Source organism: Chamaea fasciata, unplaced genomic scaffold (assembly GCF_029207755.1).
Source record: "Chamaea fasciata isolate MVZ Bird 193981 ecotype frontalis unplaced genomic scaffold, bChaFas1.0.hap1 SCAF_19, whole genome shotgun sequence".
Classification (NCBI taxonomy): domain Eukaryota; kingdom Metazoa; phylum Chordata; class Aves; order Passeriformes; family Sylviidae; genus Chamaea; species Chamaea fasciata.
The window spans coordinates 4,278,888-4,293,915 of NW_027094104.1; positions in this window are offsets into that span (position 1 = coordinate 4,278,888).

A 15,028-nucleotide genomic window follows, 5' to 3' on the forward strand; every position below is an offset into this window, starting at 1 on the left:
TCTGAACTTTTAAGAAAACCCCCGATTTTCAAGATTTCCTCAAGCCCCTGACTCGAGCTGATTTTGGGGTGGATCACAAGGGAACCTTTCCCCCGTGGCACATCCCAAAGGTATCCAGGAGTGCTCCGGAGCCTCTGGCAGACATGTTTATCCCAGCCCAACCACGCAGAGCTTCCCTCTCGCTGCCCTCCGCGAATTCCTCGCACGGAGCTTTCCGCACGGCCGCCCTTCCCCGTAACCTTCTGGAATAAAAAAGCTTTCCCCCCGCATTTTTTTACCCCCTTCCTTTTATTTTTCCCCCCTTCCTCCAGCAGGATTTGGGGCTTTATCTTGGAGCTGGGACTGTGCCTGCTGAGGCCTCTCAGAAGGCTCTTTCTGGCCCACGTTCCCCTTGGTTCAAACACGTCCCTGCCCAGCCTTTGAGCCCAAGGCGGAGATGAAGTCAACAAGCGAAATATGAAAATAAATAAAACTCCAGTTCAAACAAACCACTTGCCTCAGTAAATAGCTCCTGGCCCCTTTTCAGGGCTGGCCAGCAAATCATCTGGGCTATCTTGTTTTCCAACAGCTCGAGGGCCTTCAAAGCTTACCTTGTTTTGGAGCACTTAGCTCAGCTCGAGGAGAAGTGATTCAGATATTGTTGTGTATCGATGATTCATGATGGCTCTGCTGCAAAATGAAAGCTAAGGAGTCTAATCAATAAAATTATTGAGCCGCTTTGAACTAGTTCCAGGTCAATTTTTCTTGGCAATTTTTGCACTTCCTGAATTATGCCGACCCAAAGCATGAATAATGATCTAAAATTACACAATATACAGAAACCATCTGTTAGATAGACACGAGCAGGGTGATGTCATTGGGCTACGTCTAATCTGGAGCCTTGGATGTTGCCAGTGATGATGTCACGGGCTTGGCAACCCGAGGGTTGAGTGGGTAAAGCACGAGCAGCAATGTGATTTTCCCCTGTTTTTTATGGAAAGAATTGACTTGTGCTCATTATCTCCAGGAGAAACGGAAGGCCTGTGGGCTTGCATAATTTATCCTACCTGGAAGAGGGTGAGAATGGAACCAGAATCCACTCTTGAGAGCCAGCTCATCAAGAGACCAGACCCAAAATGTCTTGGACTTGCCCGATGTTCTCTCTCCCGGATCCCATCCTGAGCTCCCAGGCCCTCAGAGCAGTTGGATTTGACTGGCCAGGCTGGTGAGGGGGTTCAGAGCAGCCAGATGTGCCCAGGAGCAGCTGCCAGCTCCAGATGGGGGCCTGGATGCTCTGCTTCCACCCCAGCGAGAGCTCCACCAGGCCTCCTACACTGGATCCAGTCCAGCCCTGCTGAGGGTTACGGCAAAATTCCATCCATTTTGGATGCCATGAGCATTCCGGGTTGGAATCCTTTCCCCATCCCAGTGATAACACAGGGTGAGCTGGAGCAAAGCTTATCTGCCAGGGGTTTTATCCACATCCACTGGCATCTGTTTCAAGGAAGGATTAAGGATTAAGGTACAGAATCTTGGAATAAATTGTCCATGGAACAGCTCAGCCTCTCTTAAGGACTGAAGGTTGAAGTCTTCTGTCCCTTCCAGCTGTTGGTTGCTACCATCTTGACCTGTTGGGAATGTTCATTCCAATTGTTCTTCCTTCCTGAAGGTCGGGGATGGTGTCTCCCGTCACCCACCTGGGCTTGGTCAAAAAAAAAATCTTTTTTTTTGTCTCATCTTCGCCATAATTAAACAGAAACCCAACTTTTTTGTGACTTCTGGAAGAGAACTTCTTAATTTTCAGAACATAAAGAACCATTAGTGGGTGGTGTTTCACCACATCTCCCAAGACAGGCTTGACGAGATCTGAGATTCATTTAAACTTTGTATAAAATTTCACTTAATTCCTGCTTGTTTATCAGGATGTGTAATTTAATTGCTCTAAGTGACTGAAAATGTATTTCTAGCTGGATGGAAATCTGTAAACAATCTGGAAGTTTCTTATTTTTACATCATTTTCACTCTGCCTTCAGGGCTTGGTAAGATAATCAAATGTTAGTTTTTCTTTCTCAATGCAGTAGTCCCGTGCACATCACTTGAAAGGAAAATTCAGCCATAAAACCCCAAAGTTCAGCTTTTAAACCTGCAGCAGCCACTTCTGACTTGCAAGGACAGCTTCACATCAGCCCAAACACAAGAAATTGTCCCACAAAATGGTGATTCTGAGTGGAAAAAAAAATCTGGAAGCGTTTTTGGATAGGTTGACTCAGAAATCATGGAATCATTTAGTTGGAAAAGACCTCAAAGACTGAGTCAAATTGATGAAAATTCAAATAGAAATGAATGTACAATTCTGTGTGCAACAGCTGGAATGAGGAGATTTTGGAAATCTTTCCATTTTCTATTTTCTCTGTCAAAATCTTCTGTATTTCAGCCTTTCAAGCACGAAAAAAAAAAGGCTCCCAGATGATAAAAATACATAATTTGACATGTAACAAATGTAAATTTAATCATCTTTATGTACAGACATTCTGTGCTCTGAGAGGGCAAATGTCGGAACACGGGAGGGATTTTTGCTGTGTTTAAAGCGGCAATTTTGGTGACGGGAGAATCCAAACAGATCCCCTGATCCTACATTCAGGAATCTAAAACGAACATCTATATGACTCTATATGAATTCAGAAATTCATCATCTATAATATCCCTAAATTAGCCATTAATTACAGCTGACTCTTCAAGCCAGCCTTGGGATATCCCATTTTAAAGGGCAAGGAAGAATTTAAAAAGTCACTCTTGGACCAGGGGGGGAAAAAAAAAAAAAAAAAAAAAAAAAAAAAAAAAAAAAAAAAAAAAAAAAAAAGAGCAGGGCTGTGCCTTTTTTCTTGGAGGAATCAGGATTTGGAATTTCTCAGCCAGCCCAGGAGTGAATTCCCCATTTTTGAGCTCCTGCTAAAGCCCAGGAGCACCCAAGCCCCGGGCTGGCCACTGAATCAAGGCTTTTGTTCGAGTCCTGTTGATGGAAATCTCTGCTCCCGCTGCCCCGCGTGCTCCATCGCCACGGCAACAGCGCAGTTGATGCTTGCCCGGTGTTTTCCTTGGCAATCCATCAAAGGAGTCGGGAATGTGCGAGGTTTGGGGCAGGAGAGGCGGCCCGGGCTCTCTTTGGGATCCGGGGGGCTTTGCTTTGGCAAGTCCAAGCCTTAGCCAGAGAGGATTTTCTCTCTTTTTCTGTGATATTCCACCAGGCAGGAGTTACAGAACAGCGTTTGCCATGAATCCTGCAAAAAGAAAAAAAAAAAAAGGGATTTTCTGTTTCATTTTTAATTTGAACAATGAAAAATCCTGGGGGGGGGCGGGGGGGAGAATATCCTGGGTTTTGCTTCTACAGCTGCCCAGATCTTAAACTCCTGATTTCCACCCAATTCCTATCAGAGCATCAGTGCAGGGAATCCCATGGAGAAAAATCCCGAGGAGTTTTCCTACCAGAGCTCACACTCCCGGATTTCTACCCAATTCCTTTCAAAGGATCAGCGCAAGGAATCCCACTGAGAGAAATCCCAAGGATCTCCCTCCAGAGTTTAAAGTTCCTGATTTCTTCTCCCCAGTTCCTGTCAAAGGGAATCTCACAGACACAGACCCCCCGAGGGCTTTGGAATAACAAACCCCATCCAGCACCTTTTGAATCCAAGGAAATTTTGACAAATGAAAATGTATACAGAACAGTTTTCCCTGCCATTCCCACTTTTACAGGTTGCTTTGGCTTGGATGAGATTAATGGGAAGGGTTTGATGGAACTGGGTTTTCCATGACTCCCGTGGAAACAACCAAACTGTGCCAATGCTTTTGTGTTCCTTCTGCAATGGAATCGGATTGGAAAAGGACCTGGACCAGAGAAGGGGCCCAGATTTGTTTTAAATTCTGGCAAATGGGAAAGCCCTGCTTTAACAGCAATAAAATAAAAAATTACTCGCAGAAATGCCATATATTTTAGGGATACTGTCAAGTCATTTAGAGCCCAAATATAGGTTTTCTGAAAGGCAAAGAGAAGAGCAAAATGGTGTCATTTACAAGGTAAAATTGTGAGTTTTATCGAACATTTAAACTCACATCCACAACAGCTTCGCCTTCACTCACCTGTGAGTGAACAAACACAGTTTGTTCAGCGGGGTTGTCCAGGCAGGCGAAGTTTAGATTTCATATATTTGGCCCCAGTGTTCCAGTGTTGAGCAGGAGTGAGTTTTATACCAAAAAGTGTTTTACAAATAATAATTCGGTACGTCATGGCTGGTGGATACTTCTGAATGCTGGCATTGGCATAATGCTGATGTACTCAGCACCGACTGACACAGTCCTGGGAGTTAAAAATGCTGCCCAGATAATCAGATATTGATTAATTAAATCAATATTAATTAACGTGATTAATTAAAGCAACCCCCTCCTCTACAAAGCAAAGATCATTTCGCTCCTAACAGACACAGCACCATTATTCTCTTTTATTTTTCCCTTCCTCTTTTCAAAGAACTTTTGATGCTCTTGATTTCTACCACCCAGAAAAATGGGCGAAAACGCTCATCTTAATTTCCCTTTTTTTTTTTTGGAGGAGGAGGAGGAGGAGGGGAGACAAATCTCCATCTCTAAATCTGCAGCCCATTCGGGACTTCAAATGCTTCACTTATCTGGTATTGTAAACTCAGGGTTGTGGAGTAATACTCACCAGACAAGTCATAAATCATGAGCAGAGACAGGTGCAATAAATACCAGTGTCAGAAAGTTACAAAGTAAAATTATATTGTTTTGACAAGATGTCCAGATGCGTTGACAACGGGGCGAGTAAATGGGCTCGCTCTGAGAGGCTCTATTAGTGCAGGGGAGGCTGAGGGAGGGAGGGGGGAAAAACCCAAAAAGACCCAAGAAAAATAACCCAAAAGCTTAAAGGCTTATCAGGAAAACGATGTAACTACTGCAAAACACCGATGGGTACATTCATTTTCTGGGGGACTCCTCCTCTTCTTCCCCCAGTGATCAACTGAGGGCATCTCTGAAAAAAAAAAAAAAAAGAACCAAAAAAATCCCACAGTTTTGGGTTTTGCTTTGTTGTTTTAGGGTAAACAGCGATTGACAAAGAATAATTCTCTTTTTTTCTGCAGCATTTGAGTAGCTTTCATGTGTTTAATGTTCCTGCTCCTTCTCACACGAGGTTTTTATGTAAAAAACCTGGGACAGGAACCTCAGTTCAGCTTTTCCTCTCTGCTGGACACATCTGACATGTACACGAGTATCTTTCTGAACAGACTTCAATTTTATGTTAATAATGTGGGGCTTCTGTGATTTTCTGAATCAGGCCAGAAGGTTCAGCAATTTCCAGTTGCAAATTCTGAGCAATTTGTCCAGGATCAGAGAGAGGTTAAGACAGAAGGAACAACTTTCAACCACACCAGTTTCCCCAGCCATGAGCCCATTCCTAATTCCTTATTTGTACACAATCCTTCAGGATTCTGGATTTTTTTTTTTTAACTTCCATATATTTGGTTGAAGCTTTTTGTGTTGTTTCCAGCAGAATATTCTTGCTGAATTCTAATTTTGAAATTAACCTCGGGCTGTACCTGGATTTATTTTCTTTTTGTTTTGTTTTGTTTTTTTTTTTTAAATTTGTTTTTTTGGTTGTTTTTTTGTTTGTTTGTTTTTGTTTTGGGGTTTTTTTTTGGTTGGTTGGTTTTGTTGGTGGTGGTGATGGTTGAGGGGGGGGGGTTGTTTGGTGTTTTTTGGTTTTTGGTTTTGTTATGCTTTGTTTTTTTTTCCTGCCTGGATTTTAAATCCTCATGAACGGAATTCTGTTTGGGTAAGGGATGAGCACTAAAACTTTTCCCTGTAGTGTGATAATGACTGGAAATAACGTAGGGATACCTCACTAAATGGGATTAGAACGTGTCACTGACCCAACAGAGCCAGCCCTCCTCAGAATTTTGCTGCATTAAACCAAGGGAACCATGGGATGATTTGGGCTGGAAGGGATCTTAAAACTCATTTTTTCCACCCCCTGCCATGGGCAGGGACACCTTCTACTATTCCAGGTTGCTCCAAGCTGGCCATGGACCTTCAGGGATTTCTGTACCAGCACAGTTAATCTTTGCTCCATCGCCATGCCTTCCCAATTTCACAAATTTAGCAGTTTTCCCTCCCTTTTCTTTTTTTCCCCCTTTCCCCTTATTTGTGTGTTCTGACACACGAATTAGTGTCAAAATCTTAACATGGAAAGAAACCTGGGTATTTCTGCCCAGGTGAAACTTGTTTCACGATGTTTAGGAGAAAGCTGGACGATACTTTTGGCTCCCAGAGCTGTTCCATGGATGCTGTTGGATTTGGAGCTTTGGGCTGCCAGGCCAGGCATCAGCACCCTGTAAAAAAACCCAATATGTTTCTGTTGAAAGGAATGTGCTACCATAAATGAAGGCACTTGAAGGTCAAAGGTCACTGGGAGTAATTAGCCCAGGCCATTAAAGGAAGAATAAAAATCATGTTTTACAAGCTGATAGAAAAGAAAGTTGAAAATATGCCTTGGAGAGAAAAAAAAAAATAAAAAGTAAAATGGACAAAAATGCAGCACCACATGGTGGGGTGGGTGTCGTTCATGTGCAGTGGGGACATGCTCATATATATTTTCTTTATGAAAATCTGCTCCTGGCCCGCTCTGAACACGTGTCCTGCTGAAAATTCGGGGGAAAAGTCAATTCTCCTGTGCTGTGTATAATGTTTTAAAAGCTACCTTTAAATTGCTCGAGCCTTTTTATCATCACATTATCTCCTTCCTCCATCTTAAAACCTGCTTGACATTGGAAAAATACACAGTTTGACAGCCAGGCTGAAGGGAAACCCAAAGAATATCCTTGGAAATGGTTGGCCGTTTCCCAGCAGCTCTGAGAAAACGTTGTGTGAGCACAAACAACCCACAAAGACCAGGCAGGCCCTGGCCCAGGATCCTGATGGATGAGTGACCCATTAAAGAAACCCCCCAGGGCTCCATCGTTGCCCATTTTGCTTAAATTAAATCCAAAATGTTCAAGGCAATGCTGAAGTTGCTAAGTTGGGTGAAGTGAGGAGAGATTTTAGCACAGGCTGGAGAAAAATCCAGATGGAGGTGATGCTTTGGTCCCGCATTGGTCAGTGGTGCTCAGGGGTGGTGCAGAAGAATTTAAACATGGAAATTAGGATTCTTTTTTATTTAGATGCTTTTTTTATTAGACACTGTGGCTGTCTGATCCATGGAAGTGTCTCAGGCCGGGCTGGATGGGTTTGGAGCTACCTGGGATAGTGGAAGCTGTCCCTGACCATGGCAGGGGATGAGATGAGTTTTAAGGTCCTTTCCAACCCAAACCTGTGGTTCTCTGGTATCAGTAATTCAGGAAATTCCAAGGGCTTTTCCAGGACTGTCCAAAGCAGTTTTGTTCCAAAGGATTCCAAGCACTGGGAATAACCAACCCTACCTTCAGCGCTGGCATCCTGGAAACCTCAGTAAAAAATTAAAAAACCTTTTGATTCCCCAAGTCCTGTCAGGAACGGCTCTGAACTGGCAGCCTCAAAATAGTCACAACCAAAAAAAAATATATAAAAAAAATCCTTCAAGCTATCTCCAGCCATCTCAGGAACCAGCTTCAAACAATTTGCATTCCACCCTCTTGCTCCTCAGCCCATCCCAAATCAGTGAATACCCACGAGTTCCCTGTGGCTGATGCTGGATGTGGAGAGGGTGACCACACCTCGTGTTAATCCGCTCTGAGATGGTTTCCAGCTCTTCCTGAGCCCCCTCTGCTGCAGAGGAGCCCTGTCAGCAGCAATTAGCACCAGGTTCTTGCAGAAGAAAAGGGATCTATTTAAATTATTTGCCCCTCTGGTGTTCCCAGATCCTCCTTCAAAAGGAAAAAATGCCATTTCGCGACCCACAGGGACGTGGCGCTCCTGGAGCATCCGTCTGAGCCTTGGTGCTCCAGGAGCAAGGAGGTGGGATGGCAAAATTCATCTGCTGGGGTGGGATGGGGCAGCAGGAACAGGGAATGAGACTCCTGGGGCTGCTTTGCCCTCGTGTGCGCTGCCTTTGGTGCAGATCGTGCTGTTAAATGGCTCTTCCACGTGCTCAGAACGGGACTAAAAGTGCAGATTTTGATAAAATGCTGTTCTCAGTAGGTTCTGGGGAAACCTCTCTGTGCTTAGCTGTACAGATTTTGATAGAATTCTGTTTTCAGCATTTTCTGATGAAATCTCTGTGTTTTAGAAGTGCAGATTTTGATAAAGGGCTGTTTTCAGCAGGTTCTGGTGAAATCTCTCTGCCTTGGACTGTTCCAGTTTCATGCCAGGATTGCTTTCCCTTCACCAGGGATTCCTCCATGATCAGATACTTCCAGAACTGTCTCCACTTTGAGCTGCTGCATCCTGCACCCTCAGTCTTGGTTTTAAAGTGCCAAAACCCCTTTTTGTGTCTCTCTTTTCCTCACTTTTACCTCATTCAGTGCATTCACTGACCCTACATCCACACTTCACCTTCAGCACCCCCTTTTTTTTTATTCCTGGGGGTGCTCCCAAACTCCTGCAAGACCCCACAAATCCCTGGGAAGCTGCATCCCCAAGCCTGCAATTCCCCACAGGACACTTAGACATTTGCTTTTAATCCGGGCCCCGAGTTTGTAATGGATTCTGTAAACATAATCACGAGGCCTTTCCTAAAGGGAAGCACTCCCAAATCCCAGCCATTTTTGCTGACACTTTTGACTCCGGGCTTGATCTTTGCCCAGGTTGCCAAATAAAAAGGGCAGAGGGCAGAGTTCAAAAGCGGCCGTTTACCCCTCGGATTATTGAAAATCAAAACCCAGCGGAAACGCTCCGGAGGAATTGGAGGAAACTCCTGCCCCCCCGGCTCCCCCAAGGAAGGATGTCATTATATTGTTTTCTAAGGTTGGGTCTGTTTACAGAAATAAACACTTGAGTGAAAACAGGCATGAAATGCTAGAAAGGCAGAAATGCACGGGGGCTGCTGCAGCACCACAAGGACGGCTCGGGACAAGCACTTCCCCAAGTTCAAGCCCCTCTTCTCCACCAAAATCTCTTTTCATACACTTAATTTATTAACGATTTACCTGGGCACTGATAGAGACACCTGTGTGTGTCTTTGGGGATGCTTAATACAGATTTTTCTTTATTATTTCAGCTGATTTCTCTCTGTTACCTCAAGGCCTTGCACAATCCAACACAACAGTGAGGCAATTGCCATGTCCTCTTTGCGGACCTAATTACTCAATGCAGATTTTAATGATCAGACATCAGTAATTAGTGTTATCAGCTCCCATTTAAGGCATCTAAAGTGAAGCTTTCCTATTTACAGCTATCCCAAGATTGTTCATAAAGATGAATTTATGCTCCCAAACCACTTTTTCCTGCTTAGTTTGAGCTCCAAGCTTCTCCAAACGCACTTTTACATGTCTTCATCTGTGACGGGGAAGATCCTGGATCTCATGGATCTCATTTCTTATCTTCATATCTCCAATTTATTTTTTCACTGCATTTTTCCCCTCACTCCCACATGTCCCACTCACTTGCTGTTTATTGACCAATACAGAGCTAATGTTTTTGCAATTTTTAAATTGAATTGATTTTCCAACAACTTCCTGATTTTTTCCCCCCTTTTCTCTTCCTTCCTTTCCCTCTTTTTCCACATCTGTGATGTTCAGCCACCACCTGGGATTTCTGGCACTTCCCACCCTATTTCTGCAGCGCTCCACTCTCCGCACGCTGTTCCCACTCTCTTCTGTTCACATTTAGAAGGAGGAATAGGTTGAATAATTCTAAGTGGACAACAAACCAAAAAAAAAAATAAAATAAAAAAAAGAAAAAAAGCCCCAAACCCTGGCATTACGTAGAACCAGCAGCACGTGGGGGGAGTCCATAAATCATTCTTCCTGCCACATCTGTTTTTATTTTGAAGTTTATCAGCACGCTCGGTCGCAGTGGGGATTTTGGGGGGATAGGGGAAGGAGGAGGAGGGCCCTGCCGCAATATTAATCTCCCAAAGTGCCTTCCAGAACATCAGAGAACAGAGGAGGGGAGAGGAGCGGGGGGAAAGAAAGGCTTTTAGCTGGTTTCTGCTTTTCCTTCCTTGAGGCGGCAGATAAAGCCTGGCTGCCCACGGGGCGCGGGGCTGAAAAGGGCGATTCATGGAGTACGTTATCAGCACCCCGCCGGGACGGCCCTCGGAGGGGACCTGGCGCGGGTGGCAGATAAGACAAGCCCCCAGAGTGAATAAGGCGAGCCCCCAAACTGATACCTGCCCAGACAAGCACGGGCCGTGCCCCCCTCTGCCCGCCCTGCCGCCAGCGTGTGTGGGCATCTCCAGAGAGACACTGGCAGCGATAAGGGTGGGTCTGCTGCAGGAGAGAGGGGAAAAAAGGGGGCACGGATATCTGGAGCCTTTCCCAGAGCGTGGAGTGACCTGGTGGCTGCCTCCCCTCTGACAGAGCTGAGATTGGCCTGACGTCTTCTTCCACCCTGCTCCGAGGCCGATAGCTCACGGCAGGTTTGGGTTTCCAAGACCTCCGCGGGGATTTGCGCGGATCACTCCAAGCACGCATTGTCTTCCTCCTTGTCTCATTTTCCAGGTGCCCTGGGCTTCACAGAGGAAACGTTTGTAAACCAGGCTCAAGGGAAACATCACCAGAACTCTCTTTTCCACGTGAAATCCGTGGTTTTGGAAGCGCACTTCAAACACTTAGGAATTCTGGTAAATTTGAGTGTCTCCCTGCAAAGGTCAGAGCAATGAAGGAAAAAAAAAGAGAAAGAACTTGAATTTTAAAAAAAAATTGCATGGAAAAGAATTTTTTTTTTTCATCACATATTAAAAACTTTTTCTGTGTTTTTCTTGTGAGGGTGGTGAGGCCTTGGCCCAGGTTGCCCATTTTTAGGCAATCTGACAACAAAATGTCGCCTCTGAAGCTTCCCTGTGCTATGAAAGTTTGAGTCCTTTCCAAAGTGATCTCACTCAAAAATCTTTATTATCTCAATGCCACAATATTTCCCTTTTCTTCCAGAAACATCCATTTATTATCATTCCAAACTAAAGCGCAGTGTTGAGCCTGTTCTCCATCTCAAGTAGGTCCCATCCAAAACCCCATTTATTTCTCCCATCATTTTGGGATGGCAGAAATCCCTCATTTCCATCTTTGGTTGGGAAGATGGGGATGTTTGGATGATTTAAATCCCCACCTGATGAGCCCAAACTGGTATCCAGGGCTGAGATGAGCTGGGCAGCCCTCAAAAGGAGGGTCTGTAACGTGTTGGGAGTGTTGTATTTAGGAACATCGGGACTTTTATTCTCCTCTGGGTGTCAAACAGGATTAGAGGCATTGGAGCGAGCAGGGCTGCCTAAAAACAGAGGCCAGACAAAATCAAAGGAATAAAAAGCAGTTGTGTTTATTGAAGGGCTTCAGGTACATTTAGGGCAGGTGAAGCCCACCCAAAATGGACAACAGGTCACGGGTTTTCACAGTTTGATAACTTTGGTCCATTTGCAGATTGGGGGTTAATCCTCCAGTTACAGCTTCAGGTAATGAAGTCATTTACCCCAGGTTTGCTGCCCCCAACTCACTTTTGTTCCCATCCCTGGGGGCCTGAGGCAGTGAGGTGTCCTCGATCCCCAGGCCTGGAGGGGAATTGTTGTGTCTGCCCAAAACGGGGAGGCGGCAGCTCACACTGTGTGTGGAGTTTAGAGTTCCACACTAAAGAACTGCAGGAGTACAAATGGATGAGAAATACAAAAGCCAAAATCCTGAGGCATCAAGGAAAGAGAGGGGGAAATGTGCTGCGAGGCCTGATGTGTGTTACACACAGGGATTATGGAAACACACGGATATCACCTACCTCAGATGGAGCAATGGGCTGGGTTCCCAACCCAGACCTGTGAGTGAAGGGCAATATTTGCCTTGAAAGGGACTCCCTGATGCCAGCCAGATGGGAGAGAGGGAATGATGTGGTTCAGATGGAGCTGGAGGAGGAGACTGGGGCAGGAGCTGCCCCTTCTCAGCACCCCAGCCCCAACCCCAGCCTGAACAGAGCCACTCATGCACAGAGCGTCATCCTTGGCTTGCTTTTCGTTGGAATTCGTTTGGGGGTTGGGTTTTTAGGGTCTTTTTCCTCCCAAGTTCTGTGTTCAGTGCTTGAAGTGGGATTGCAAGGAGGCTGGAGAGGGATTTTCACAGGGCCTGGAGGGATGGAACACAGGCAATGGCTTCCCACTGACAGGGGACAGGCACAGATGGGATAGTGGAGAAAAATTCTTCCCTGTGAGGGTGGGGAGGGGCTGGGATGGAATTCCTAGAGAAGCTGTGGCTGCACCTGGGTCCCTGGAAGTGCCCAAGGCCAGACTGGACAGGGCTTGGAGCACCCTGGGACAGTGGAAGGTGACCCTGTCCAAGGCAGGGGTGACACTGGGTGATCCTTCTGGTCTTTCTCAACCCAGATCATTCCATAATTCCATGAAATCCTTCTCAGCAGGATCTCCCTCTAAAGTGGCAGCAGATATGACCCATCCCACCCTTTCCTCCTTCTCTGGAGCATGTCACTGCCTCCAGAATTCCCTGGAAGGGTTCTGGATGAGGGCAGGAGCTCCCACAGCCTGGAGACACCTGAACTCACAGGGGAGGCTGCTGCTGCAGCTGATTTTGATGTTCCCCAGTTTTCCTTATTTTCAGTCTTTTTGTGACCAGTAAATCCAATGGGAGCTGCTGGGAATTCTCCTCTGCTGCTTTGTACCACACAACTCCTCACCTTTGTGCTGCTGGAAATTCCCAGGATTTACCTTGCAACTTTCTTCTGCTCTTGGATTCACGCTCTGAATTGGGAATTTGGGATGAAGGGGGAAAGAAAATCAGGCAGAAAAGCCTAGTTTCATGTCAGCTTATTGTCACAAGGATTTTCCTGCTCAGAGGGCTCTCCCCTGCAAAGCTGATTCCGGGTTTTTTGGTCTGTAAATCCGTCTGTGTGCAAAGACAACCAAAGCTGGAATAAAATCGAGTCCAAGTGGAATCTAGAATATTGCATTCTGCTTCAGATCTGTGGCTAAATGAACAAAAAATTAAGCACAAAAGTTTTTATTTAAAAAAAAAAAAAAGACACCAAAGCAGATCCAACACTGAGCTGGAATTGCTGTAAAGGCATCAGAACTGTGGCTATTTCCCCCCAATTAATTTGTCGAACACCCATGTGCTCTCCTTTTCTCCTTCCCAGCTGCCCTTTGTGCAGCAAATCCCTGCAATCCCCTTTCCAAAGTGCTGTTTACACAGCCCATGTTGACTTAGCACTTGAATTGCTCGTCTCATTTCCCTGATTCATGGGCCGGGAGGATGCTGCACTCTTGATTTGTAGCCCAATTGATATTTTGCTTGCCCTGGGGCTAGCACGACTGCTGGGGCCTGCTTTCCATGGAGTGATTAGTCCTGACAGCTGCAGCACACAATTACCTCGCCAGGCTCCCCTGAAATGCCTGGGCTGGACCAGCCCTTCCCCAAGGGAATCCTGGATGTGGGGCTGGAAAGCTGAGTCCCAAAAGATGGACTGGGTGATGTGGGCAAGAAAAGGAAATGGAAGTTAAACCAGGCAGAGATCTGCCTTAATCAAACCTCGTGCACTAATTCTATTTATTATTAATCTGTTTCTATTTATTCTTGATGCATTTCTCTTCATTAGCAACTTCTTTTTCTTTATGATTAATTTTTTTCTCAGTTCCACTCAATAATGAAAATCCGTTCCCCAAAATCATTCCCTTCAGTTGTACCAGGGCGAAATTCCTTCAGCATTTGTTTACAATCACCAACTCTTGTTTCTACCCATTAATTCCATAACTTTCAGAGGAGTTCCATCATTTTTACTTTCCGCCTGTCAATCAGACTTTTCTTTCAGCTGCTTTAAATAATCAGCTGCCTCCAGCTCCCCAGCTCTGTGGTTTGGTTGGTTGGGGTTGGGTTTTTTTTCATAGATAACATTAACAAAGCTCTCCTGAGGAGCTGTTTACTGGAAACAGAGCAAATATCATGTTCCTTATACAGTCTACAAATGGGTAAAATGAAAATAAACAGAATTTCCTAGGACAGGATGCTGGAGAGGGGATTGATTCCTTAATGAAAACATCCCAACAGGTTCCTTGCATATCAAGAAGTTGCTTTTGAAGGAGAAAATGGAGTTCAAAGTCTGAGCTGTCTGCAAAAGTTAATTATCACCCACTGATCATTTGGGAAAATCACAAACTCTGTGGATTTTTAGAATTCCCAACCATTCTCAAGGGAGAATAAAAGTTACTCTTGATGGGATCAAGTCCATTTCTCTAGGAGGGGGCTGCTGGCTTTACCTGTGATAGGGGGTGATGCAGAATGATGGGGTCAGGATAAGCAAATCTACAACAGGGAGTCACCAGGTCCCCAAAACCAACACACGGCACAAACTGGAATTCCCAGATCCTCCCAAATCCCCCACTTCAATGTGCACCCCTAAAGTTTACTTTAGGCAAAGCACTTGGACAAAAGAAAAGTTTTGTCTCCACAACGCAACAAAGCTTCAAGAGATGAAAGTGGAAAATGTGGAAGAGCAGAATATATATTTTAATTACGTTTTATGTAGCTAAATCCATAAAGATCCATCCTTCAACCCCCATTTTTCCCACCAAGGCTGGCAAGAACTTTTGGGGCAGCAGTAGGAGGTAGAGAGGAGCTCTACAGTGGGGGGGCTTAGAGGCAAATCTCTTAATTAGCTGTTACCAAAACCCCAGAGCCATATGGCCACCATAAAAAGGGGGTTTTAATACACTGCTCCATTTTATGTCATCAGTTGCGAGCCGTGGATCCACTCTCACCCCTCAGTAACTCGTGGCTGCACAGAAGAAAAGCTCTGAAGTGAAAACACGGCCCATCTGTTGGCGATAGGGGCGCGCCGCGCGCTCTCCCCGTACATTTCTACATTTCCTGCCTTGCATATGATTTCAAATATTTGCTCTTGGAGCTGCAAGGTGTCCTACTGTCAT